Source organism: Oncorhynchus clarkii, chromosome 7 (genome assembly GCF_045791955.1).
Source record: "Oncorhynchus clarkii lewisi isolate Uvic-CL-2024 chromosome 7, UVic_Ocla_1.0, whole genome shotgun sequence".
Lineage (NCBI taxonomy): Eukaryota > Metazoa > Chordata > Actinopteri > Salmoniformes > Salmonidae > Oncorhynchus > Oncorhynchus clarkii.
In genome coordinates this window covers 24,471,772-24,499,121 of record NC_092153.1, presented here as the reverse complement: position 1 = coordinate 24,499,121, position 27,350 = coordinate 24,471,772, and the positions used below count along the sequence as shown (strand labels likewise).

The 27,350-nt window shown below is 43.6% G+C and overlaps 1 protein-coding gene across 4 annotated transcripts in view; it reads right to left on the bottom strand.

Moving 5' to 3' along the window:
- The window catches only part of LOC139413100 (1-acyl-sn-glycerol-3-phosphate acyltransferase gamma-like), a 36,465-nt gene extending 9,115 nt beyond the window's left edge, over positions 1 to 27,350 (bottom strand). Inside the window, exon 1 of one of the 4 annotated variants that reach the window (XM_071160162.1) lies at positions 27,053 to 27,350. The gene's annotated coding sequence lies outside the window, so the exon portion shown is untranslated. Of the gene's footprint in view, positions 1 to 1,065; positions 1,551 to 1,709; positions 1,797 to 3,995; positions 4,304 to 27,052 lie in introns of those variants that run through there. The other 3 variants (XM_071160161.1, XM_071160163.1, XM_071160164.1) reach the window with 3 other exon arrangements.

The window sequence follows — 27,350 nt, the reverse complement described above, 5'->3', positions numbered from 1 at the left end:
CCGACTTTTCTCTGTAACTATCAATGATATCGCTCTTGCAGCGGGTGATTCTTTGATCCACCTCTACGCAGACGACACCATTCTGTATACATCTGACCTTTCTTTGGACACTGTGTTAACAAACCTCCAAACGAGCTTCAATGCCATACAACACTCCTTCCGTGGCCTCCAACTGCTCTTAAATGCAAGTAAAACAAAATGCATGCTCTTCAACCGATCGCTGCCCGCACCTGCCCGCCCGTCCCGCATCACTACTCTGGACGGTTCTGACTTAGAATATGTGGACAACTACAAATACCTAGGTGTCTGGTTAGACTGTAAACTCTCCTTCCAGACTCACATTTTAAGAATCTCCAATCCAATACAAAATTAAATCTAGAATCTGCTTCCTATTTCGCAACAAAGCATCCTTCACTCATGCTGCCAAACATACCCTCGTAAAACTGACCATCCTACCGATCCTCGACTTCGGCGATGTCATAAATAGCCTCCAACACTCTACTCAACAAATTGGATGCAGTCTATCACAGTGCCATCCGTTTTGTCACCAAAGCCCCATATACTACCCACCACCGCGACCTGTACGCTCTTTGTTGGCTGGCCCTCGCTACATATTCGTCGCCAAACCCACTGGCTCCAGGTCATCTACAAGTCTCTGCTAGGTAAAGCTCCGCCTTATCTCAGCTCACTGGTCACCATAGCAGCACCCACCCGCAGCACACGCTCCAGCAGGAATATCTCACTGGTCACCCCCAAAGCCAATTCTTCCTTTGGCTGCCTTTCCTTCCAGTTCTCTGCTGCCAATGACTGGAACGAACTGCAAAAATCACTGAAGCTGGAGACTCCTATCTCCCTCACTAGCTTTAAGCACCAGCTGTCAGAGCAGCTCACAGATCACTGCACATAGCACATCCAACTACCTCACCCCCATACTGTATTTATTTATCTTGTTCCTTTACACCCCAGTATCTCTACTTGCACATTCATCTTCTACGCATCTACAATTCCAGTGTTTAATTGCTATATTGTAATTACTTCACCACCATGGCCTATTTATTGCCTTACCTCCCTTATCCTACCTCATTTGCACACACTGTATATAGACTGTTTGTTTATTCCATGTGTAACTCTGCGTTGTTGTATGTATCGAACTGCTTTGCTTTATCTTGGCCAAGTCACCGTTGCAAATGAGAACTTGTTCTCAACTAGCCTACCTAATTAAATAAAGGTTAAATAAAAAAAAATTAAAAGACCGGAAGATCTGAACAATCTTAACTCTTTCCCAAAACAGAATCTAACTTGCACCAAATGGCCGCAAACAAATTTTTTTTAAAGACTGTAAACAACATACAACTGAATAATTCAGAGAACTGTGACACAAAAAAAAGGAGGAGGAGATCAGCAGACAACCAGTCAGTTTCTGTGACTTATTTCCATTTACATTTCCCCAATATTAAATAGGAAACTATCAGGTTAAAAACACAGCTTGCCCACAAAAATAAATTCCCTTCCACCCAAATGGCGTTGCACATAACCTCCCTCCCACTGATATGTACATGTCCGCATACCCACACACACATATACGCTCACACACCCTTTCACCTAGTTGGAAAAAGGCCAGCAACTCCTTACTCACTCCCTTTCTCACACACACACACACAATTCAGTGTTTTGCCAACTTTATTTTCAAAGTCACAGCACAGACTTGCCTTGCTGCAGCACAGCTGCGGTCCCCAAAGTAGCGTTTTCGCCCCCTCTCCTGCCGCACACCCTCTCCCCTTGCTTCTATGCCTGTCAATCAAATACATTTTTATATAGCCCTTTTTACATCAGCAGTTGTCACAAAGTGTTAACTGTTTGTGTGATGTTGCTGTGACTTCTGTTGCAGATAGATAATCCTAGAATTGAGTGGGAAAAGTCACCAAATGCTATTAAAACCCCTTGGTGGCAAAACTCTCCAAGGCAGCCTGATAAGTAGCTGCATTTGTTGCTAGGCTCTTAACAATAACAGTCTCTGGAGCGGTTTCAAAACTCGCTAAATAAATATAGAGACAAAGTCTCTAAATTGGCAACACTTGCCCCATTCAACCTCTCTGGGATTCTGGTGTGTCCTCTTTGCTAAATCTAGACCACACACACACCCTCAAACAGCAGCCCTGCATCACTCCACTCCCTTCCACATATTACTATCATTAGTAATACTACAGAATTAGTCATACTTTATCCACTACAGAAATTTCACCTACTGTGCCCCAATTCCTATGTCCAATCTCAATAATAAAATAGGCTACTTTCCAAAGCTATACCGAACCCATCCTAAAACAGTGATAACTACAGTGGCCTAATAACGGAATGAGCATTAAGTCAAAGTTACACTGTTTTTGTCAAATCACATCCTAGAAACAAAATCAATGGCTGTGTGTGTGTGTGTGTGTGTGTGTGTGTGTGTACTACAGGCCAGCTGTACCAACTCCACAGGAGGTCTTACCTACAGAGCGTGGACTTGAGTAACCTCAGTACCCACTGAACCAATTTGAATCAATGTTGGCACCAATGCTTATTGTTGGAACCCACTGAATTGTTTAATCACTATGACCTTGACCTTTTGTCAATATTCCAGCAGCCCAAAAGGCATTTTCTGAGAAAAAAACAACATGTATCTGACCAGCATCTACTCAAATAATTTGAACATATAGGGCTGAGGGAACATAGGGCTGTGGGAACTGAGGGAACGTAGGGCTGTGGGAACTGAGGGAACGTAGGGCTGTGGGAACTGAGGGAACGTAGGGCTGTGGGAACTGAGGGAACGTAGGGCTGTGGGAACTGAGGGAACGTAGGGCTGTGGGAACTGAGGTAACGTAGGGCTGTGAGGGCTAAGGGAACATAGGGCTGAGGAAACTGTGGGAGCTGAGGGAACACAGGGCTGAGAGAACAGACTTGGTCCCTCTGAACACACTAACTCTCACCCTCCTGTGTGTGTGTGTGTAACGGAGTTGGATTCATAACCTCACTACTTAGCGTGGGTGGAGACATTTCAAGCTATCAAACTGCTAGCTTTTCTATAGTTGGCTAAGACACTGTCGAGCGGGCAGTAGTGGTGCCGTGACCCGGATCTACAGCTGCACTCTGCTCAACGACTGGGGTCACTGGAGTGAGTTTAGGAGGTGCGAGTGTAACAGAGTTGGATTCATAACCTCATTCCACAGCTTGAAACGTCTCCACCTGTGCTTTCGAACTGCTATCTTTTCAAGATCAAGGGTCAGTAAGGACTTGTGAGGAAGGAAGCTATACTGTTAAGCAAGCAGTGACACGTGTGCATATTTCTCCGTGGGCTGACTAGGATTTCCCAATCCACTTTCTCAATACTTCAAGGTTCTGTTCTAACTTCACTGCCCCGAAAAATTGTGATAGATGCCATAAAGCCAAGGCATAACAGGGTGTGTGGTGTAGGTCTGTAGGAACCATGTTTTAAATGGCCCATTAAACGAAGGCCGTTTCCTGCACTGAAGGCCAGAAAACATCCTTATCCGACACTCAAGAATCAAGCAGACATTCACAAAGGCGGGTGACATTCTCTACGGATACTGATCTTTGGTATAGGCTATCAAACTTCAGGTTTGTCCCACATTGACATCAGGTTGCAATGCAGTGGACTGCTTCCTTCACCAAACAACCACGGCAGTCAAACGTAAAAACGGTAGCCGGCAATATCAACTCTGCAAACAAGTCTAATTATAATACAAACAGTTGCTATGGTGCGTCTGGCATCTGCAAGGAGACAATAGCATGCATGCTGAAAATTGTAACTTCCGGTATAGCCTATCTATTTCTCTACAATAGGAGCATCAGTTCACAGTCAAACAGGTGATTGAGGTTTAACACGGAGACATTTTTTCTTTGACTAGTAATTCCATCGTCCAACGATGTCAATATTCGTAAAACAACATCGCATTCACACCAATAACCCCTGGGAAATGAGCATAAATACCACTAACCTTTGTTCTGGAAGAGAGAGCAAGTCGTTTTGTCAAAGTGTGAAGCCCTAGCTTTGCCCACAGACAGGAACAGAGTGAGAATTACTAATAGTGGGAAAGAGAGCTTGAGAACCACCAGCGCTCCTCGGTAAACATGAGTGAACTTTGGAGTCTTGGCTAAGAGACTAATGACATCTCACAAGCCCGTCCATTAGCAGAGTGGGAAACTTGTCCCCACACAGAACAAAAAGGAGAGGGATACACTCCCTCAGCCTGCCTGCCAAAGCGCTGCCTGGTGAGGGGGGATGGGGAGAGGGCGGAGAGGGGATGGGGAGGAGGGGATGTCTGCCATCACCTGATCCCCTCAGACGAATGGCTGGCCGCCAATACTGGGCCAACGAACTGAGTGACACACACACACACAAAGAGGTTAAAAAAGTTCAGCCATTTTTCACCAGGTATAAGGGGGGTGGGGGAGACCGCGTCCTGCTTTCGTTCCCCCCCGACAAACTCTATTCTAATCACTGAATGAAATTGAGTGGAAGAAATAGAACACGTGTTAAAACTTTTTTTTTTTAAGTCTATACACAGGCCAAGACATTTTGGGGATGTTCAGTTGTCTCTCAACTCATCTCTTGCTTTCTATGGGCATGGTGCTTGTATAGGCTGCTTGTCTATTAGTTTGAGACCAAATGGTGTCATCGTGTTATTTCATGATCATTTGATGATTTACCCAAATACTTCCTAAGAAGTCCACTGTTTGCCAACTAGGGGGCCTCGGCAGATTTCAGTATATAAAACGACAAACATCTCACATATAGTATGTATGTAGGCATTAACACATTGTGAAATGTCATTTTGTCTTAATGTGATTTCTGATGTAGGGGGTCTCCATATATTTGTTTAAGCATTTCAGTGAGTCTTGAAACAGAAACGATTTACAACCCCTGGCCTAGCCTACATGGCAGGCAAAGGATGTAAATTGCCATTGATTATGTACCAGGTTAATTCCATTTAGCAGGCTACCAAGTATGCAAGGGTACACACACACACACACAAGGCCTGATTGGATGTGGGTTGTGGCAGAGATTAGCAATAGCCACTCAGGGCTAAACTGATTAACAGGGAGAAACAGCCTGGCCTCCATTGGCCTTCCGAAGGCCAAAACAGGCTAAACTTTGCCAAGATGTTCAGCAGCAGAAGGTCCCGAGCCATGTCTGAACAAATAAGACAAACCCACAGAAGTGAACAACCAACCAAGCCCAGTCTACACTCTCCCGAAACCAGTGTCAGGCAGTAGAATCAATTTGAATTTATAGTTTGTGGTTGCCCACAGCCTCAAGCAGTTGGAGTCAACAAACGTACCAGTCATGTCTATAAAGTTCTTATAAATTCTGGCGCGATCCTCGACTGCTCCCTCAACAGGACTTACCAGTAGGTATAGTATGCGATCGCCAGCACCACCAGTGCCCCACACAGCCCTGTAAAGAGCATCACAGCCCCCTGGTTCAGCATCTTCACCCCCCTCCTTGATTACCTCACCCCCCCCCCCCAAAGGAAAGAAAAAAGGATCACGGAAAAGAAAGAGATGAAAATCTCCAAAGCGTTTTAAGAGGAGGACGAGGGGGAGTCAGTGTCCACGGTGCCCGAGACTCATGCTAATACGCATAGGAGACCAACTATGATGACAGCATGAACACTAAATCCCAAGGAAAAGAGGAGGATGAGGAGGGAGCGTCCATCTGCGCAACAAGAAAGCAACTCAGGTGAGAAACGAAAGAGCTAGTCGGCGAAGGCTTCGCACCAGATCCCCACAAGACGAGAACAATAATCAAGACACACTGGTTTAAAAGTGTTAAAACAGACGGAACACAGAAGGAGCCTCTCCTCTGTACAGAGAGGAAAATGAGAGATGTTGGATAACAAAGCTCTAATCTGGCCCAGAACAGATTAGCACTGCTTAGTGCTCTTGCAGAAGCACCCTGGATAAATCACCATCCATTTGTACGGGGTGGGGGTTTGGGTGGAGAAGCTCAGCTGCTGTGATGTGTCCAGCAATGAGGAAGGGCATGGGTCATGTTCAATAGTCACCAAAATGGAAGAAAGCAGATGGAAACTGGGAGTGCCTGGATTGGTCTGATAAAATGCACATTTTTACTTTCCGTTGCTCAATGTTTTAAAACGCTTTGTTACAGTCCTTTCATGGAGGTGATCAGGCCCCACACCACTGTCCTATCTAAACGACCACCCCTCATCACTGTCAAACGCTCCCTAAAACACTTCAGCGAACAGACCTTTCTAATCGACCTGGTCGGGGTATCCTGGAATGACATTGACCTCATCCCGTCAGTAGAGGATGCCTGGTTATTCTTTAAAAGTGCCTTCCTCACCATCTTAAATAAGCATGCCCCATTCAAAAAATGTTGAACTAGGAATAGATATAGCCCTTAGTTCACTCCAGACCTGTCTGTCCTCAACCAGCACAAAACTTCCTGTGGTGGACTGCAATAGCATCGAATAGTCCCCGCGATATGCAACTGTTCAGGGAAGTTAGGAACCAATATACACAGGCAGTTAGGAAAGCTAAGGCTAGCTCTTTCAAACAGAAATTTGTATCCTGAAATGTGCATCCTGTAACTCCAAAACGTTTTGGGACACTGTAAAGTCCATGGAGAACAAGATCACCTCCTCACAGCTGCCCACTGCACTGAGGCTAGGTAGCACTGTCACCACCGATAAATCCAAGATAATCGAGAATTTCAATAAGCATCTCTCTACGGCTGGCAATGCTTTCCTCCTGGCTACCCCAACCCAAGCCAACAGCTCCAAGCCTCCCCAGCTTCTCCGTCACACAAATCCAGATAGCAGATGTTCTGAAAGAGCTGCAAAACCTGGACCCGTGCAAATCGAATTATCTGCTGAAATTATTGCAACCCCTATTACCAGTCTGTTCAACCTCTCTTTCGTAACGTCTGAGATCCCTAAAGATTGGAAAGCTGCCGCGGTCATCCCGCTCTTCAAAGGGGGTGACACTCTAGACCCAAACTGTTATACACCTATATCCATCCTGCCCTGCCTTTGTAAAGTCTTCGAAAGCCAAGTTAATAAACAGATCACTGACCATTTCGAATCCCACCGTACCTTCTGCACTGTGCAATCTGTTTTCCGAGCTGGTCACGGGTGCACCTCAGCCACGCTCAAGGTACTAAATGATATCATAACCGCCATCGATAAAATATTGTACTGTGAAGCTGTCTTCATCGACCTGGCCAAGACTTTCGACTCTGTCAATCACCATATTATTATCAGCAGACTCAACAGCCTTGGTTTCTCAAATGGCTGCCTCGCCTGGTTCACCAACTACTTCTCAGACAGAGTTCAGTGTGTCAAATCAGAGGGCCTGTTGTCCGGACCTCTGGCTGTCTCTATGGGGGTACCACAGGGTTCAATTCTCGGGCCGACTCTTTTCTCTGTATATATCAAATATGTCGCTCTTGCTGCGGGTGATTCCCTGATCCACCTCTACGCAGACGACACCATTCTGTATACATCTGGCCCTTTGGACACTGTGTTAACAAACCTCCAAACAAGCTTCAATGCCATACAACACTCCTTCCATGGCCTCCAACTGCTCTTAAAACGCTAGAAAAACTAGCTTCAACCGATCGCTGCCCGCACCCGCCCACCCGACTAACATCACTACTCTGGACGGTTCTGACATAGAATATGTGGACACTACAAATACCTAGGTGTCTGACTAGACTGTAAACTCTCCTTCCAGACTCATGTTAAACATCTCCAATCCAAAATGAAATCTAGAATCGGCTTTCTATTCCGCAACAAAGCCTCCTTCACTCACGCCGCCAAACATACCCTGGTAAAACTGACCATCCTACCGATCCTCGACTTCGGTGATGTCATTTACAAAAGCCTCCAACACTCTACTCAGCAAACTGGATGCAGTCTATCACAGTGCCATCCATTTTGTCACCAAAGCCCCATATACCACCCACCACTGCGACCTGTATGCTCTAAATCGGCTGGCTCTCGCTACATATTCGTCGCCAGACTCACTGGCTCCAGGTCATCTATAAGTCTTTGCTAGGTAAAGCTCTGCCTTAACTCAGGTTCACTGGTCACAATAACAACACCCACCCGTAGCACGCGCTCCAGCAGGTATATCTCACTGGTCATTCCCAAAGCCAACACCTCCTTTGGCCGTCTTTCCTTCCAGTTCTCTGCTTGCCAATGACTGGAACGAATTGCAAAAATCGCTGAAGCTGGAGACTTATATTTCCCTCAACTTTAAAACATCAGCTATCCGAGCATCTAACCGATCGCTGCAGCTGTACATAGCCCATCTGAAATAACCCATCCAATCTACCTACCTCATCCCCATATTGTTTTGATTTACTTTTCTGCTCTTTTGCATACCAGTATTTCTACTTGCACATCATCATCTGCACATCTATCACTCCAGTGCTAAATTGTAATTACTTGCTACTATGGTCTATTTATTGCCTTACCTCCTCACGCCATTTGCACACACTGTATATAGACTTTATTTTGTTTTAAATCTATTGTGTTATTGACTGTACACTTGTTTATTCCATGTGTAACTCTGTTGTTGTTTGTGTTGCACTGCTTTGCTTTATCTTGGCCAGGTCGCAGTTGTAAATGAGAACTTATTCTCAATTACCTGGTTAAATAAAGGTGAAATAAATAAATAACACCATCCCCACCTACTGGTGGACAAGCTGGTGAATTTGGGTGTCAACTCTCTACTGATCAAGTGAATTAATAGTTTCCTTGTGAACCGTACTCAACAAGTGAAGTTTAAATCTGTCATCTCTACACCTAGAATGGTAAATACGGCAGCCCCTCAAGTTTGCGTACTTTCACCGATACTGTACACAAACGATTGTCAAACCTCTGACGCAGCCCACACATTTTTTTAATATGCAGATGACATCGCTGTTGTGGGTTTCCTCCACTCAGACCAAGCCTCTCTTCAAGGTTTTGACAGAGAAACAGCTCAATTCATCCAGTGGTGTGCAGATAACTTTCTTGAAATTAACGTTAAGAAAACAAAGAGATGGAAATTGATTTCCGAAGGAACAAAACTCCACTACCTCCTACGAAGATCAATGGGAAATCAGTCGATAGAGTGACCACATAAGTACCGAGGAATCGAAATAGACAAGCTGAAATCCAATGACTGTGCCTTTGCAAAGATTGTTTTTTTTTTAATGCAAACTGAACCATTTTAAATGTTGACCACCATATCTTACAAATGTTCTATAAATCTGTCCTGCAGAGTGTGCTGTCCTTTGGTCTGATATGCGTGTTTGGAAACATGTAATTTGTATAGATCAAGAATCAACCACCAACCTGTACACAAAACTCATCCTCATAAAACAGCATTTTACAGGACAGTACTAATCCCATTCACTCAAAATTCAGTCACAGCAGCAGCCGGACAAGGGGATATGGGGAATCTTTTATTCCAACAGCCAATAGTCTGTTGATCCCTTGAGTACACAACATATTGCAATTTTATTGAAATGTGTAGCTAGTGCACTTTAAATGAATTATATTGTTTTATGTACGTCTTTTTAGGCACCTGACCAAATTAATTTCCCCCTGGTGGGATAATAAAGTTGATCTGAATAAGTAAATGCCACAGGCAGTGACTAAGTCCAATTCATATTCTAGACAACATAATTTCAGTTTCACATTACATTTCTTCCTCTATAAGTGACGTTTCACCCTTCTCTCCCCATCCAAGAGCAAACATGGCTTCTAAAAATCTCTGGCATTCCAAGCAGTGGGGAAGAGGGTGGGTTTCAAACGTGTTGAATGCTGTGGAGTGTGGGAAAACAATATCACTATGTATCCAAACAAACACATGTGTTAGTCAACTCCTCTTTAAAGGAACAAAGCCTATATAATTATATGACCCACTGGCAGTAATTACAAGGTTAACCAAATTTACAATGTTATCTGAATTTATTATGGCAACATGCAAATCTGCAAACTCCTGAAAACATCTATGCAACCAGACAATGTGAAAGATTAGGTATAAAGGCTTCAAATTGGAAGTACACAGAGACATTTTATGAGATTAGTATGGAATGACGTTTCGGTCTTTGCGTGTCATAAAAGATACGTCAAATAACACTATTTGACACACCAAATAAACTTGTTGACCAATCAGGACCTAAATATGACTGCACGTCACATAATAATTTAACACGTTTAATTGTTTTATGTCGTTATTACACATTGATTACAACATCACTCGTATTTCATACGTCACAGCGATTCACCGACACGTGCTATGATGCTGGTAAAGTTGTCTCTTGCACCTGCCGCACGAGACAGACACACTTCCCCTAACTCTGGGACAGTACTGGTAATAAAAAAAAAAAAAGCTAACTAGCTGATGGATGCAAACAATGTTCTCCCCCCCAAAACATTGCAATTCTACATCAGTTTAAGTAGCTATAGATAGCTAGCTAACCATCTAGATAAGTGTCATCATCTTAAAATACCCCTAATTTATAAGACAGTTTTTGTATTTGGTTGATGATGGTTGGACCCGGTCAATCCACACTAGCGAGATTAAGCTAGCTCGCTGCTTATAACTAGTTTGGGGCAACAGTGCTAGGTAGTTGACTAGCTTGTTTAGTTTGTTAGCTAGCTAGTTATTTTCATGAACTGAAGTTCGATTTCAATAGAACAACAAGTGGCTGGCTAACTAATAGGTAGTCACATATATTCCTTAATCATTGCTAAGAATGTTGAAAATGATTGCAGTTTCTGACCATTTTTCCTGGCTGGTCGTATTGGTTCTAGATAAGTACCCAAGCTAAAGCTACTTAGCTAGCTACCCCAGAAGTTGCTAATAACACCTGTATCAAAGACATTTGTGATTGACTTTGTCATACTGCAAACCGAAGTCAACGCAGTAGGGAGACAGCCTACCTCCAGTTTCCAAACTGTTATCAACGGTGACAAAATGCTTGATTATTATTCTGTATTTCGACTAGCTAGGATTAATCAGGTGAAACTGCTTGGGATGTGGTTGGCAGGCAGACAGAACCAGCAAGATCCCCATCCTTTCTCCCCTGCCTCTGGGATAGTTGCATGTCGGGGAGAATGTTGGACATTTGTGATTTTGCTTGTTATTTTAAATGCTCACACATATGTTTTCCCATTCGGTCTAACACATAATGGCTTATTACCAACGCAGTATTGTAAACACATTGTGGCTGGTGTGTGTGTGCTTCTTTGTAGCCCAATTGTTTTTGTTTTTACAGTGCTCCTGACCTTATATGGTGGCACTTGGCTTAGTTGCGCATGCAAATTCAGCACGCACAACATTGTTGTAATAGAAGTTGGCTATTTGGCACATCAAATTAAAAGCTTATTTGATGTTTCGTCTTTTTTAACACGCAAAGACCCAAACGGCATTCCATAAATACGTGTTGATGGTTGAGGAGTTTGGGGCAGTGTTGCCAACTCCTCAGTAAGGAAAGTAGCTATAGGCTGTCCTAAAAGTTGCTAAATGGCATCATCACCTAATTTGCATAATTGGCCATGTGCATGTAATTGTGATGGACACCGTAGGAGGGAGGAATAACGTTGTGGGAGAGACAAAAAGTGAGTAAAAAAACACCCTAAATATGTTTAGAACTACAAATGAACTTTCTTCTGTCGATTCTTTTTTTTAATGTCACAATTCCAACCCTCCTCCTTTATCCGGGCTTGGGACCGGCAAAAGTGACCCAAAAGAGACACTCCGGCGGAGTACTTTCGCAAGGCACTGTACCACTGCTAAGGGCTGTATCAAGGCACTCCACTTCTGTGCAGTGCATAAGAACAGCCCTTACTTATATTTAAGCATTAAGGCCCAAGGAGGTGTGGTATATGGCCAATATACCACGGCTAAGGGCTGTTCTTAGCCACGAGGTGCCTTATTGCTATTATACTGAACAAAAATATAAATGCAACAATTTCAAAGTTTTTACTGAGTTATAGATCAGTAAGGAAATCAGTCAATTGAAATAAATGCATTAGGCGCAGATGCATATACAACTATGCATTTGTTGGTCACAGATAACTTAAAAAAAATAAAAAAATAAGGGCCGTGGATCAGAGAACCAGTGTGGTGTGACACATGTCCTTTGTATTGAGTTGATCAGGCTATTGAGTGTGGCCTGTGGAATGTTGTGCCACTCCTCTTCAATGGCTGTGCAAAGTTGCTGGGTATTGGCGGGAACTGGAACATGCTGCCATACACGTCGATCCAGAGCATCCCAAACATGCTCAATTGGTGACAGGTCTTGTGAGTATGCAGGCCATGGAAGAAGTGGGACATTTTGAGTGATGTTGGAGGCGGTTATGATAGAGAAATTAACATTAAATTCTCTGCAAACAGCTCTGGGACATTCTTGCAGTCAGCAAGCCAATTGCACACTCCCTCAAAACGAGAAATCTGTGGCATTGTGTTGTGTGACAAAACCTCACCTTTTAGAGTGCCATTGTATTGTCCCCAGTACAAGGTGCACCTGTGTAATAATGAGCATGCTGTTTAATCAGCTTATTGATATGCCACACCTGTCAGGTAGAAGGATTATTAAACATTTTAAAGAAATAAGCTTTTTGTTCGTATAGAACATTTATAGGATATTTTATTTCAGCTCATGAAACATGGGACAAACACTTAACATGTTTGCGTTTCTATTTTTGTTCAGTGTATAAACTGTTTGCCAACACAATTAGAACAGTAAACAAGTAATGTTTCATCATACCGGTGGTATATTGTCTGATATACCACAGCTTTCAGCCAATCAGCATCTGGGACCCAAACTACCAGGGGTGTATTCATGACTGCCCTTTTTGTCATCGTGCTAGCTGGCCACAGCAGGCATTATAGATTGGCACATTGTGGCTGTGGTAACTAGTAAAAACCACAAAGTCAAAATGGCCTATCTCGTAAAATTCAGGAAAACAAAACCTTAATTTAAGGTTATGGTTAGGCCTAATGTTAGCAGTGTGGTTAGGGTTAGTTTTAAAATCAGATTTTAAGAAATTGTAGAAATAGGCAGGGTTTTTACTTTGTGGCTGTGGAAACAAGTGACGACCACGTCGTGTTCAACAACACAAAGGAGCTGATTGGCTGACACTGCCATTCCAAAATTTCTGCGGTGGCTACTACAAGCTAGCATGAGGACGAAAAAGGCTGTTTTCGTGGAAAACTAGCAGTATTTTAATATTTTCGATGGAGCAGTGTTGATAAAAGTAAAACCTGGAGTACAGAGGCATATCCCATCCCTGCATTACGGTATGTTTTCCGACCCATATCTCGTGCCGGCTCCACTGTGTCTTAATGTAACCAGGATCGCATTCTGACCCCAGTGCAGCTCAGTGTAAACAAACGTAACATTTTAATGGCATCGGACCGAGGCTCTGCATCTGTCCTCGTGCTCCTAGACCTTAGTGCTGCTTTTGATACCATCGATCACCACATTCTTTTGGAGAGATTGGAAACCCAAATTGGTCTACACGGACAAGTTCTGGCCTGGTTTAGATCTTATCTGTCGGAAAGATATCAGTTTGTCTCTGTGAATAGTTTGTCCTCTGACAAATCAACTGTAAATTTCGGTGTTCCTCAAGGTTCCGTTTTAGGACCACTATTGTTTTCACTATATTTTACCTCTTGGGGATGTTATTCGAAAACATAATGTTAACTTTCACTGCTATGCGGATGACACACAGCTGTACATTTCAATTAAACATGGTGAAGCCCCAAAATTGCCCTTGCTAGAAGAATGTGTTTCAGACATAAGGAAGTGGATGGCTGCAAACTTTCTACTTTTAAACTCGGACAAAACAGAGATGCTTGTTCTAGGTCCCAAGAAACAAAGAGATCTTCTGTTGAATCTGACAATTAATCTTAATGGTTGTACAGTCGTCTCAAATAAAACTGTGAAGGACCTCGGCGTTACTCTGGACCCTGATCTCTCTTTTGAAGAACATATCAAGACCATTTCAAGGACAGCTTTTTTACATCTACGTAACATTGCAAAAATCAGAAACTTTCTGTCCAAAAATGATGCAGAAAAATTAATCCATGCTTTTGTCACTTCTAGGTTAGACTACTGCAATGCTCTACTTTCCGGCTACCCGGATAAAGCACTAAATAAACTTCAGTTAGTGCTAAATACGGCTGCTAGAATCCTGACTAGAACCAAAAAATTTGATCATATTACCCGTGCTAGCCTCTCTACACTGGCTTCCTGTCAAAGCAAGGGCTGATTTCAAGGTTTTACTGCTAACCTACAAAGCATTACATGGGCTTGCTCCTACCTATCTCTCTGATTTGGTCCTGCCGTACATACCTACACGTACGCTACGGTCACAAGACGCAGGCCTCCTAATTGTCCCTAGAATTTCTAAGCAAACAGCTGGAGGCAGGGCTTTCTCCTATAGAGCTCCATTTTTATGGAACGGTCTGCCTACCCATGTCAGAGACGCAAACTCGGTCTCAACCTTTAAGTCTCTGAAGACTCATCTCTTCAGTGGGTCATATGATTGAGTGTAGTCTGGCCCAGGAGTGGGAGGGTGAACGGAAAGGCTCTGGAGCAACGAACCGCCCTTGCTGTCTCTGCCTGGCCGGTTCCCCTCTTTCCACTGGGATTCTCTGCCTCTAACCCTATTACAGGGGCTGAGTCACTGGCTTACTGGGGCTCTCTCATGCCGTCCCTGGAGGGGGTGCGTCACCTGAGTGGGTTGAGTCACTGATGTGGTCATCCTGTCTGGGTTGTGCCGTGGCGGAGGTCTTTGTGGGCTATACTCAGCCTTGTCTCAGGATGGTAAGTTGGTGGTTGAAGATATCCCTCTAGTGGTGTGGGGGCTGTGCTTTGGCAAAGTGGGTGGGGTTATATCCTTCCTGTTTGGCCCTGTCCGGGGGTGTCCTCGGAGTGGGCCACAGTGTCTCCTGACCCCTCCTGTCTCAGCCTCCAGTATTTATGCTGTAGTAGTAGTTTATGTGTCGGGGGGCTAGGGTCAGTTTGTTATATCTGGAGTACTTCTCCTGTCCTATTCGGTGTCCTGTGTGAATCTAGGTGTGCGTTCTCTAATTCTCTCCTTCTCTCTCTCGGAGGACCTGAGCCCTAGGACCATGCCCCAGGACTACCTGACATGATGATTCCTTGCTGTCCCCAGTCCACCTGGATGTGCTGCTGCTCCAGTTTCAACTGTTCTGCCTTATTATTATTCGACCATGCTGGTCATTTATGAACATTTGAACATCTTGGCCATGTTCTGTTATAATCTCCACCCGGCACAGCCAGAAGAGGACTGGCCATCCCACATATGCTCTCTCTAATTCTCTCTTTCTTTCTCTCTCTCGGAGGACCTGAGCCCTAGGACCATGCCCCAGGAATACCTGACATGATGACTCCTTGCTGTCCCCAGTCCACCTGACTGTGCTGCTGCTCCAGTTTCAACTGTTCTGCCTTATTATTATTCGACCATGCTGGTCATTTATGAACATTTGAACATCTTGACCATGTTTTGTTATAATCTCCACCCGGCACAGCCAGAAGAGGACTGGCCACCCCACATAGCCTGGTTCCTCTCTAGGTTTCTTCCTAGGTTTTGGCCTTTCTAGGGAGTTTTTCCTAGCCACCGTGCTTCTACACCTGCATTGCTTGCTGTTTGGGGTTTTAGGCTGGGTTTCTGTACAGAACTGAGATATCAGCTGATGTACGAAGGGCTATATAAATAAATTTGATTTAACGGTCGGTATCTTCCGGCAAGCTACTGTGCATGAGAAATGGTGGTGCAGCAGTCTAAGGCACTGCATCTCAGAGCAAGAGGCGTCACTACAGTCCCTGGTTCGATTTCAGGCTGTATCACATCCGGCCGTGATTGGGAGTCCCATAGGGCGGCGCACAATTGGCCCAGTGTCGTCCAGGTTTGGCCTGGGATAGGCCGTCATTGTAAATAAGAATTTCTTCCTAACTGACTTGCCAAGTTAAATATATAACAATATATTTTTTAAATGACCTAGATGTTGATTGACTAGTAGGCGACATTCTGCCTTCTTCCTAATTTTCAACCATTGGCTTCACCCACCACTCTCATGTGAACTACAATCTGTGTTTTAACGTTTAGGAACGTCCATAATCATTGCTTGCGATACTGCTTTCGAAATACAATGCTCAAAAAAATTAAAGGGAACACTAAAATTACACATCCTAGATCTGAATGAATGAAATATTCTTATTAAATACTTTTTTTTACATAGTTGAATGTGCTGACAACAAAATCACACAAATTATCAATGGAAATCAAATTTATCAACCCATGGAGGTCTGGATTTGGAGTGACACTCAAAATTAAAGTGGAAAACCACACTACAGACTGATCCAACTTTGATGTCCTTAAAATGTCTAGTAATGTCCTCAAAATGAAGCTCCGTAGTGTGTGTGGCCTCCACGTGCCTGTATGACCTCCCCACAATGCCTGGGCATGCTCCTGATGAGGTGGCGGATGGTCTCCTGAGGGATCTTCTCCCAGACCTGGACTAAAGCATCCGCCAACTCCTGGACAGTCTGTGGTGGTGGATGGAGCGAGACATGATGTCCCAGATGTGCTCAATTGGATTCAGGTCTGGGGAACGGGCGGGCCAGTCCATAGCATCAATGCCCTTCTCTTGCAGGAACTGCTGACACACTCCAGCCACATGAGGTCTAGCATTGTCTTGCATTAGGAGGAACCCAGGGCCAACCGCACCAGCATATAGTCTCACAAGGGGTCTGAGGATCTCATCTCGGTTACCTCTGGCGAGCACATGGAGGGCTGTGCGGCCCCCCAAAGAAATGCCACCCCACACCATGACTGACCCACCGCCAAACCGGTCATGCTGGAGGATGTTGCAGGCAGCAGAATGTTCTCCACGGCGTCTCCAGACTCTGTCACGTCTGTCACATGTGCTCAGTGTGAACCTGCTTTCAGCTGTGAAGAGCACAAGGCGCCAGTGGCGAATTTGCCAATCTTGGTGTTCTCTGGCAAATGCCAAACGTCCTGCACGGTGTTGGGCTGCAACCCCCACCTGTGGACGTCGGGCCCTCATACCACCCTCATGGAGTCTGTTTCTGACCATTTGAGCAGACACATGCACATTTGTGGCCTGCTGGAGGTCATTTTGTAGGGCTCTGGCAGTGCTCCTCCTGCTCCTCCTTGCACAAAGGCGGAGGTAGCAGTCCTGCTGCTGGGTTGTTGCCCTCCTACGGCCTCCTCCACGTCTCCTGATGTACTGGCCTGTCTCCTGGTATCGCCTCCATGCTCTGGACACTACGCTGACAGACACAGCAAACCTTCTTGCCACAGCTCGCATTGATGTGCCATACTGGATGAGCTGCACTACCTGAGCCACTTGTGTGGTTTGTAGACTCCGTCTCATGCTACCACTAGAGTGAAAGCACCGCCAGCATTCAAAAGTGACCAAAACATCAGCCAGGAAGCATAGGAACTGAGAAGTGGTCTGTGGTTATCATCTGCAGAACCACTCCTTTATTGGGGGTGTCTTGCTAATTGCCTATAATTTCCACCTGTTGTCTATTCCATTTGCACAAAAGCATGTGAAATTTATTGTCAATCAGTGTTGCTTCCTAAGTGAACAGTTTGATTTCACAGAAGTGTGATTGACTTGGAGTTACATTGTGTTGTTTAAGTGTTCCCTTTATTTTTTTGAGCAGTGTACATGGCCCTTATCTTTCATCAGCGAGAAAGAATACTTCAAATAAAATATACACTTACTGTAGCAGTTTTGCACAGATCCATACCAGCTTAGAGTGCCTCCATCCGAGGAAACTACACTTCCGCTACACTTCCTGAGTTACGCTTACACACAGTTGTTCAGAGCATGCTAGATAGCTTAACACAGGCGGTCGCCTCGTTTTCCATATGTTTTCCGTAAACAAGCGCCGTAACATGGAGATATGACCGTGTGGAAACACTAATCCTATCAAAGTTTGTATGATTTTAACCTTTTTTTTTTTAGATAATTTCTCGCTGATATGAAAGATAAGGTCATTATGGTTCCGAAAACATACCACAAGCGCCACGTGTTAATGTTCAGGTTGAGCTTCGGAGCTCTTAACAAAACTCCCCCTACAGAAAATGCCTTGACTCTTATGTGACTTATGTATAATGTAATGGAACTGAGTCATGATCAAGGGCTAGTGGTTGACTGACATTAGCTGATCTAATTCATTCACACGTGGGAGTGTATTATGAACATAAATAGTTGCTGGTTAATTCCGCATGCATATTTATACTGACTTTAGTTAGCTAACACACTCCAATTTTCATGTGAATGCCAGCATTAACTGAAATTCACAGCTAGCTAGCTAGGCTAACTTCTCCTAGCTATCTAGTTTCTCCCTAACATTAACTCGAACTTGGTTGTAACCCTAATATGTGACTGGAGTTGAGCCTATTATTTAAATTATTTCAAGTCTGTAGCCTACAAATAAATCAATTGTGAAGCATTTGCGAGTGCGACACACTAGGTTGGCTGGAACATTAAGCGCTCAGCATTTAAACAACATTTTGTTGTATTAAATAATTAGTCTATAAATTGTGCATTTAGACTGTGAAATACTTACAATTAAATTAAATAAAAAATGCCTTACTAGGCTCAGTCTACAGAGTCTGTTGCTTCAGGCCCATGAGATGGTGCAGGCCAGCAGCGGAGAACACCCTCTCGGCGCAGTGTGGTGGCAGGACAACAACCTCTCCCTCAATGTGAGCAAGACAAAGGAGCTGATTGTGGACTACAGGAAAAGGCCCCCATTAACATTGACGGGGCTGTAATGTAGCGGGTCATGAGTTTCAAGTTCCTTGGTGTCCACATCACCAACGAACTATCATGGTCCAAACACACCAAGACAGTCGTAAAGAGGGCACGACAGCACCTTTTCCCCCTCAGGAGACTGAAAAGATTTGGCATGGGTCCCCAGATCCTCAAAAAGTCGAGAGCATCCTGGTTGCATCACCGCCTGGTATGGAAACTGCTCGGCATCTGACAGTAAGGTGCTACAGAGCGTAGTGTGTATGGCCCAGTACATTACTGGGGCCAAGTTTCCTGCCACCCAGGGGCTATATAATAGGCGGTGTCAGAGGAAAGCCCAAAAAATTGTCAGAGACGCCAGTCACCCAAGTCATAGACGCACGGCAAGCTTCTATCCTCAAGCCATAAGACTGCTGAACAATTAATCAAATGGCCATCTGATAATCTACATTGACCGCCCCCCCCACCATTTATTTTTAACACTGCTGCTACAGGTGCTTTAATATACAAATTTAATGTACAAATTACCTCGAATAACATGCACCCCCGCACATTGACACGATACCCCCTGTATATAGCCTTGTTATTTTTATTTTATTGAGTTACTTTTTATTATTTTTTACCTTAGTTTATTTGGTAAATATTTTCTTAACTCTTCTTGAACTGCACTGTTGGTTACGGGCTTGTAAGTAAGCACTTCACAGTATGGTCTACATGTGACAAATACAGTTTGGTTTGATTTTTTTCCTTTTCTATAGGTGGGCCTAAAGATTTTTAGGCTAAATAACCCTATAAAACAGAAAGCCTCTTGAAAGAGGTTTTTAGTTTATAAATCCTTGGCTACAATGACAGTTAGCTACCCACCTTGTTCCTTTCTGTTAGCATGTGCAGGTAGTACACCATCATGCTTTCGGGATATGTGTCTTTTCAGATTCCATAATGATTCTTTAGATGTAGACTAGGGCTGATCCTATTTAGTCGACTGGTCAATTGTATAATAATCATGGTGTACAAGACACTAGAGGTTGGCCGATTTAATTAGGGCCGATTTCAAGTTTTCATAACAATCGGTAATCTGCATTTTTGGATGCCGATTACGGCCGATTACATTGCGATCCACGAGGAGACTGCTTGTGTAACAGTATTGCTTCCGTCCCTCTCCTCGCCCCTACCTGGGCTTGATCCAGGGACCCTCTGCCCACATAGACAACTGACACCCACGAAGCATCGTTACCCATCGTGCCACAAATCCGCGGCCCTTGCAGAGCAAGGGGAACAACTACTTCAAGGTCTCAGAGCGAGTGACATCACTGATTGAAACGCTATTAGCGCACACCACTGCTAACTAGCTAGCCATTTCATATCGGTTACACTCACCCCCCTTTAGACCTCCTTTTCCGCAGCAACCAGTGATCCAGGTCAACAGCATTAATGTAACAGTATAGCTTCCGTCCCTCTCCTCGACCCCTACCTGGGCTCGAACCAGGGACCCTCTGCACACATCGACAACAGCCACCCTTGAAGCATCGTTACCCATCGTGCCACAAATCCGCGGCCCTTGCAGAGCAAGGGGAAAACTACTTCAAGGTCTCAGAGCGAGTGACGTCACTGATTTAAACGCTATTAGCGCGCACCACCGCTAACTAGCTAGCCATTTCACATCAGTTACACGTGGCAGGCTGACCACCTGTTACGCGAGTGCAGCAAGGAGCCAAGTTAAGTTGCTAGCTAGCATTAAACTTATCTTATAAAAAACAATCAATCTTCACATAATCACTAGTTAACTACACATGGTTGATGATATTACTAGTTTAACTAGCTTGTCCTCCGTTGCATATAATCAATGCGGTGCCTGTTAATTTATCATCGAATCACAGCCTACTTCAACTTCGCCAAACGGGTGATGATTTAACAAAAGTGCATTTGCGAAAAAAGCACTGTTGTTGCACCAATGTATCTAACCGTAAACATCAAGGCATTTATTAAAATCAATACACAAGTATATTTTTTTAAACCTGCATATTTAGTTAAATTAAATTCATGTTAGCAGGTAATATTAACTAGGGAAATTGTGTCACTTCTCTTGCGTTCAGTGCAAGCAGAGTCAGGGTATATGCAGCAGTTTGGGCCGCCTTGCTCGTTGCGAACTGTGTGAAGACCATTTCTTCCTAACAAAGATCGTAATTAATTTGCCTGATTTTTACATAATTATGACATAATATTGAGGGTTGTACAATGTAAACAGCAACATTTAGACTTAGGGTTGCCACCCGTTCGATAAAATACGTAACGGTTCTAGATTTCACTGAAAGAATAAACGTTTTGTTTTCGAAATGATCGTTTCTGGATTTGACCATATTGACCTAAGGCTTGTATTTCTGTGTGTTTATTATATTATAATTAAGTCTATGATTTGATATTCGATAGAGCAGTCTGACTGAGCGGTGGTAGGCAGCAGCAGGCTCGTAAGCATTCATTCAAACAGCACTTTCCTGCGTTTGCCAGCAGCTCTTCACAATGCTTGAAGCACAGCGCTGTTTATTACTTCAAGCCTATCAACTCCTGAGATTAGGCTGGCAATACTAAAGTGCCTATAAGAACATCCAATAGTCAAAGGTATATGAAATACAAATGGTATAGAGAGAAATAGTCCTATAATTCCTATAATAACTACAACCTAAAACTTCTTAACTGGGAATATTGAAGACTCATGTTAAAAGGAACCACCAGCTTTCATATGTTGTCATGTTCTGAGCAAGGAACTTAAACGTTAGCTTTTTTTACATGGCACATATTGCACTTTTACTTTCTTCTCCAACACTTGTGTTTTTGCATTATTTAAACCAAATTGAACATGTTTCCTTATGTGTTTGAGACTAAATTGATTTTATGTATTATATTAAGTTAAAATAAAAGTGTTCATTCAGTATGGTTGTAATTGTCATTCTTACAATTCAACAAAAAAAAGAAACGGCCCCTTTTCAGGATCCTGTCTTTCAAAGATAATTTGCAAAATTCCAAATAACTTAACAGATCTTCATTGTAAAGGGTTTAAACACTGTTTCCCATGCTTGTTCAATGAACCATAAAAAGTTAATGAACATGCACCTGTGGAACGGTCGTTAAGACACTAACAGCTTACCGATAGAAGGCAATTAAGGTCACAGTTATGAAAACTTAGGACACTAAAGAGGCCTTTCTATGGACTCTGAAAAACACCCAAAGAAAGATGCCCAGGGTCCCTGCTTATCTGTGTGAACATGCCTTAGGCATGCTGCAAGGAGGCATGAGGATCCCCCCCCCCCCCCCCCCTTTGTTCAGGGACACATTATTCTATTTCTGTTAGTCACATGTCTGTGGATCTTGTTCAGTTTATGTCTCAGTTGTTAAATCTTGTTATGTTCATACAAATATTTACACAAAACCTCTTGGAACTACCCATCCCGGATCCGGGAGAATTGTCATCAACTACACTAATTAGCATAGCGCAAAGGTCAAATAATATTACAAGAAAATATTCATATTCATGAAATCACAAGTGAAATATAGTGAAACACAGCTTAGCCTTTTGTTAATCACCCTGTCGTCTCAGATTTTGAAATGATGCTTTACAGCCAAAGCAAGACAACCGTTTGTGTAAGTTTATCGATAGCCTAGCATAGCATTTGGTCCAGCTAGCAGCAAGAAGCTTGGTCACGGAAATCAGAAAAGCAATCAAATGAATTGTTTACTTTTAAATATCTTCGGATGTTTTCACTCACGAGACTCCCAGTTAGACAGCAAATGTTCCTTTTGTTCCATAAAGATTATTTTTATACCCAAAATACCTCCGTTTGTTGGTCACGTTATGTTGAAAAATCCACCGGAAATAGCGGTCACGACAACGCTGAAAAAAAATCTAAATTATATCCATAATATCGACAGAAACATGGCAAATGTTTTTTATAATCAATCCTCAAGGTGTTTTTCAAATATCTATTCGATAATATATCAACCGGGACAATTGGCTTTTCAGTAGGAGCGAGAGGAAAAATGACTACCTCTGTCTTTTACGCAATAATCACTCAGAGCCCTCAGCTGGCCACTTACGCAATGTAGTCGTTTACGCTCATTCTTCAACATTAAGGCGTGAAACTACGTCAAAATGCTGTAGACACCTTAGGGAATACGTAAAAAAAGGAATCTGGTTGATATCCCTTTCAATAGGGGTACATAGGAACACAACGGTTTCAAAATAAGAGGCACTTCCTGATTGGATTTTCCTCAGGGTTTCGCCAGCAATATCAGTTCTGTTATACTCACAGACAATATTTTGACAGTTTTGGAAACTTTAGTGTGTTTTCTATCCTAAGCTGTCAATTATATGCATATTCTAGCATCTGGTCCTGAGAAATAGGCGGTTTACTTTGGGAACGATATTTTTCCAAAAATAAAAATAGTGCCCCCTAGTTTCAAGAGGTTCAGTTTGCTGAAAATAAACGCAGTTGACCGTGAGAGAACGTTTATTTTTTTGCTGAGTTATATATATATATATATATATAAATAATTAATCGGGATCTGCTTTTTTTTTGTCTTCCAATAAATCGGTATCGGCGTTGAAAAATCTGAATCGGTTGACCTTTACAATAAAGGTGAAATAAATAAAAACAAGACATGTCTGATTCGTGCCTGTCTGAGTGGACTAATCCATTGTGGATGCCGTGGGGGTGGTGCAGTCCATCACTAAGACATGTGCTACTGAAATTGTATATGATTAGAGAAAGGGGGATACCTAATCAGTTGTACAACTGAAATGTGTCTTCCGGATTTAACCCAACCCCTCTGAATCAGAGAGGTGCGGGGGGCTGCCATAATCGACGTCCACGTCTTTGGATTAACTGCTTTGCTAAGGGGGCAGAACGACAGATATTTACCTTGTCAGCTCAGGGATTCTATCCAGCAACCTTTCAGTTACTGGCCCAATGCTCTAACCACTAGGCTACCTTATATTATGTAAGAACAATGGTGCAACACTAATACAAATAATATTATTTTATAACAAATGCACATTCTCCTGTGTTGGATAACAATTGCTGTCTTGTGTTCTGAAACATCAGTGTGCTGTTGAATAGGTGCCTTTTCCTAGACAATGTTGCTATGTGCCTAATAGCAAATTTACCAGCATATTGGTGTTGAGAACAATGCGACTGAAATAGCAGCGGAGTTAGGAGACGAGAACTGTTTTGTGCAAAACGCAAGGTAAGCCTACACAAAACACAGCCTTTATTTTAAGTGCTACTAAAATCCATTATGGGAAAAATGAATGGTGGAAAAACAATTGCAACCATTTCTTGTTTGACCTGGTACTCTATAGCAGCACACAAGTAGCTTACAAAAAAATGTTATAACAAAAAAATATTTTAAAAATAATACATAAAACAAATACTAAAAATAAAAATCTCAAAAAAGTAGCCTACAAATGCATGATGGGCAGGCACACCAACAGTGTTAGTGCATACCATTTTGTGCAATAACACTATCATCTGAAGAGGTATGTGGCAGGGTCTACAGTCAATCACGGATTACAAAAAGAAAACCAGCCCCGTCACGGACCAGGATGTCTTGCTCCAAGGCAGACTAAATAACTTTTTTGCCCGCTTTGAGGACAATACAGTGCCACTGACACGGCCCGCAACCAAAACATGCGGACTCTCCTTCACTGCAGCCGACGTGAGGAAAACATTTAAACGTGTCAACCCTCGCAAGGCTGCAGGCCCAGACGGCATCCCCAGCCGCGCCCTCAGAGCATGCGCAGACCAGCTGGCTGGTGTGTTTACGGACATATTCAATCAATCCCTATCCCAGCCTGTTGTTCCCACATGCTTCAAGAGGGCCACCATTGTTCCTGTTCCCAAGAAAGCGAATGTAACTGAGCTAAACGACTACCGTCCCGTAGCACTCACTTCCGTCATCGTGAAGTGCTTTGAGAGACTAGTCAAGGACCATATCACCTCCACCCTACCTGACACCCTAGACCCACTCCAATTTGCTTACCGCCCAAATAGGTCCACAGACGATGCAATCTCAACCACACTGCACACTGCCCTAACCCATCTGGACAAGAGGAATACCTATGTGAGAATGCTGTTCATCGACTACAGCTCGGCATTTAACACCATAGTGCCCTCCAAGCTCGTCATCAAGCTCGAGACCCTGGGTCTCGACCCCGCCCTGTGCAACTGGGTACTGGACTTCCTGACTGGCCGCCCCCAGGTGGTGAGGGTAGGCAACAACATCTCCACCCCGCTGATCCTCAACACTGGGGCCCCACAAGGGTGCGTTCTGAGCCCTCTCCTGTACTCCCTGTTCACCCACGACTGCGTGGCCACGCACGCCTCCAACTCAATCATCAAGTTTGCGGACGACACAACAGTGGTAGGCTTGATTACCAACAACGACGAGACGGCCTACAGGGAGGAGGTGAGGGCCCTCAGAGTGTGGTGTCAGGAAAATAACCTCACACTCAACGTCAACAAAACTAAGGAGATGATTGTGGACTTCAGGAAACAGCAGAGAGAACACCCCCCTATCCACATCGATGGAACAGTAGTGGAGAGGGTAGTAAGTTTTAAGTTCCTCGGCGTACACATCACAGACAAACTGAATTGGTCCACCCACACAGACAGCATCGTGAAGAAGGCGCAGCAGCGCCTCTTCAACCTCAGGAGGCTGAAGAAATTTGGCTTGTCACCAAAAGCACTCACAAACTTCTACAGATGCACAATCGAGAGCATCCTGTCGGGCTGTTTCACCGCCTGGTACGGCAACTGCTCCGCCCACAACCGTAAGGCTCTCCAGAGGGTAGTGAGGTCTGCACAACGCATCACCGGGGCAAACTACCTGCCCTCCAGGACACCTACACCACACGATGTCACAGGAAGGCCATAAAGATCATCAAGGACAACAACCACCCGAGCCACTGCCTGTTCACCCCGCTATCATCCAGAAGGCGAGGTCAGTACAGGTGCATCAAAGCGGGGACCGGGAGACTGAAAAACAGCTTCTATCTCAAGGCCATCAGACTGTTAAACAGCCACCACTAACATTGAGTGGCTGCTGCCAACACACTGACTCAACTCCAGCCACTTTAATAATGGGAATTGATGGGAAATTATGTAAAATATATCACTAGCCACTTTAAACAATGCTACCTAATATGTTTACATACCCTACATTATTCATCTCATATGTATACGTATATACTGTACTCTATATCATCTACTGCATCTTTATGTAATACATGTATCACTAGCCACTTTAACTATGCCACTTTGTTTACATACTCATCTCATATGTATATACTGTACTCGATACCATCTACTGTATCTTGCCTATGCCGCTCTGTACCATCACTCATTCATATCTTTATGTACATATTCTTTATCCCCTTACACTTGTGTCTGTCTATAAGGTATTCGTTTTGGAATTGTTAGCTAGATTACTTGTTGGTTATTACTGCATTGTCGGAACTAGAAGCACAAGCATTTCGCTACACTCGCATTAACATCTGCTAACCATGTGTATGTGACAAATAAAATTTGATTTGAATGTGTACAACAAAGGTTCAACATTCAGCTTCTACTACCATTTCTGTCAAGCCGTCTACGCGTACAGTTTGATGCATATGTTCAATAAATCCAATGTATGCGCCACACAGAACGTACTACAACAACTGCCTCTGCAACGCAATGCTGTAAGGCAAACGCAGCGTGCCATTGGAAATGAATGTACTTCTGGTACCAAAATGCAAAAACACCCAGTGTGATAGAGGCGTGAGCTCACGAAGTGAGCGCTACTGGAGAAGGCCGAAGCTCCAGCCTTGGAAAACTCGTTCTGCGCTCCAGTCAAATTGGGCACGCTCTGCTCACATACTGTGGTCATACCTACCAAACCTGAGTCCAGACTGCTATGCAGTGATATGTTAAATTAGGTGGCATGTTAGCTAGCTACTGCAGTGGTTTTACCTATCTAGTTAACCAGGGGTGTATTCATTACGGAAACCGTTTACCGTTTAACAACCAAACGGAAATGAGGCGGGACCTACCTGCATTTGTCCAATAGAAACTCTGGTTTAGGTTGTCCGTCTGAGTAAACGTTTTGCAACAGAATCGACGTAAATATTATTTACACCTCTGCTAACTTGGATAGCATTTTAGCTAGCTAACGTTACCTGATTTCTGGATCCCGACGACGAGTAATGCTACCAAACAGGTCCAACGCGTTGGTTTTCAACTCAACACATAAATAACATTGGTGTCTTTGCACCACAGAGTCATAGACGCATTTATTTTTCAATATAAAGGTTTATCTTTTAGCTAGCTAGCTACATCCTTCTGTGAAACATGCAACTTCCTGTCTATCCAACCACAAAGTCTGTCCCCCTGGAAACAATGCATAACAATAAAGAGTATCTATTATATTTCCAAGATAATCGAGTGACCGCTCTAACAATGGTAATACGTGTCCTC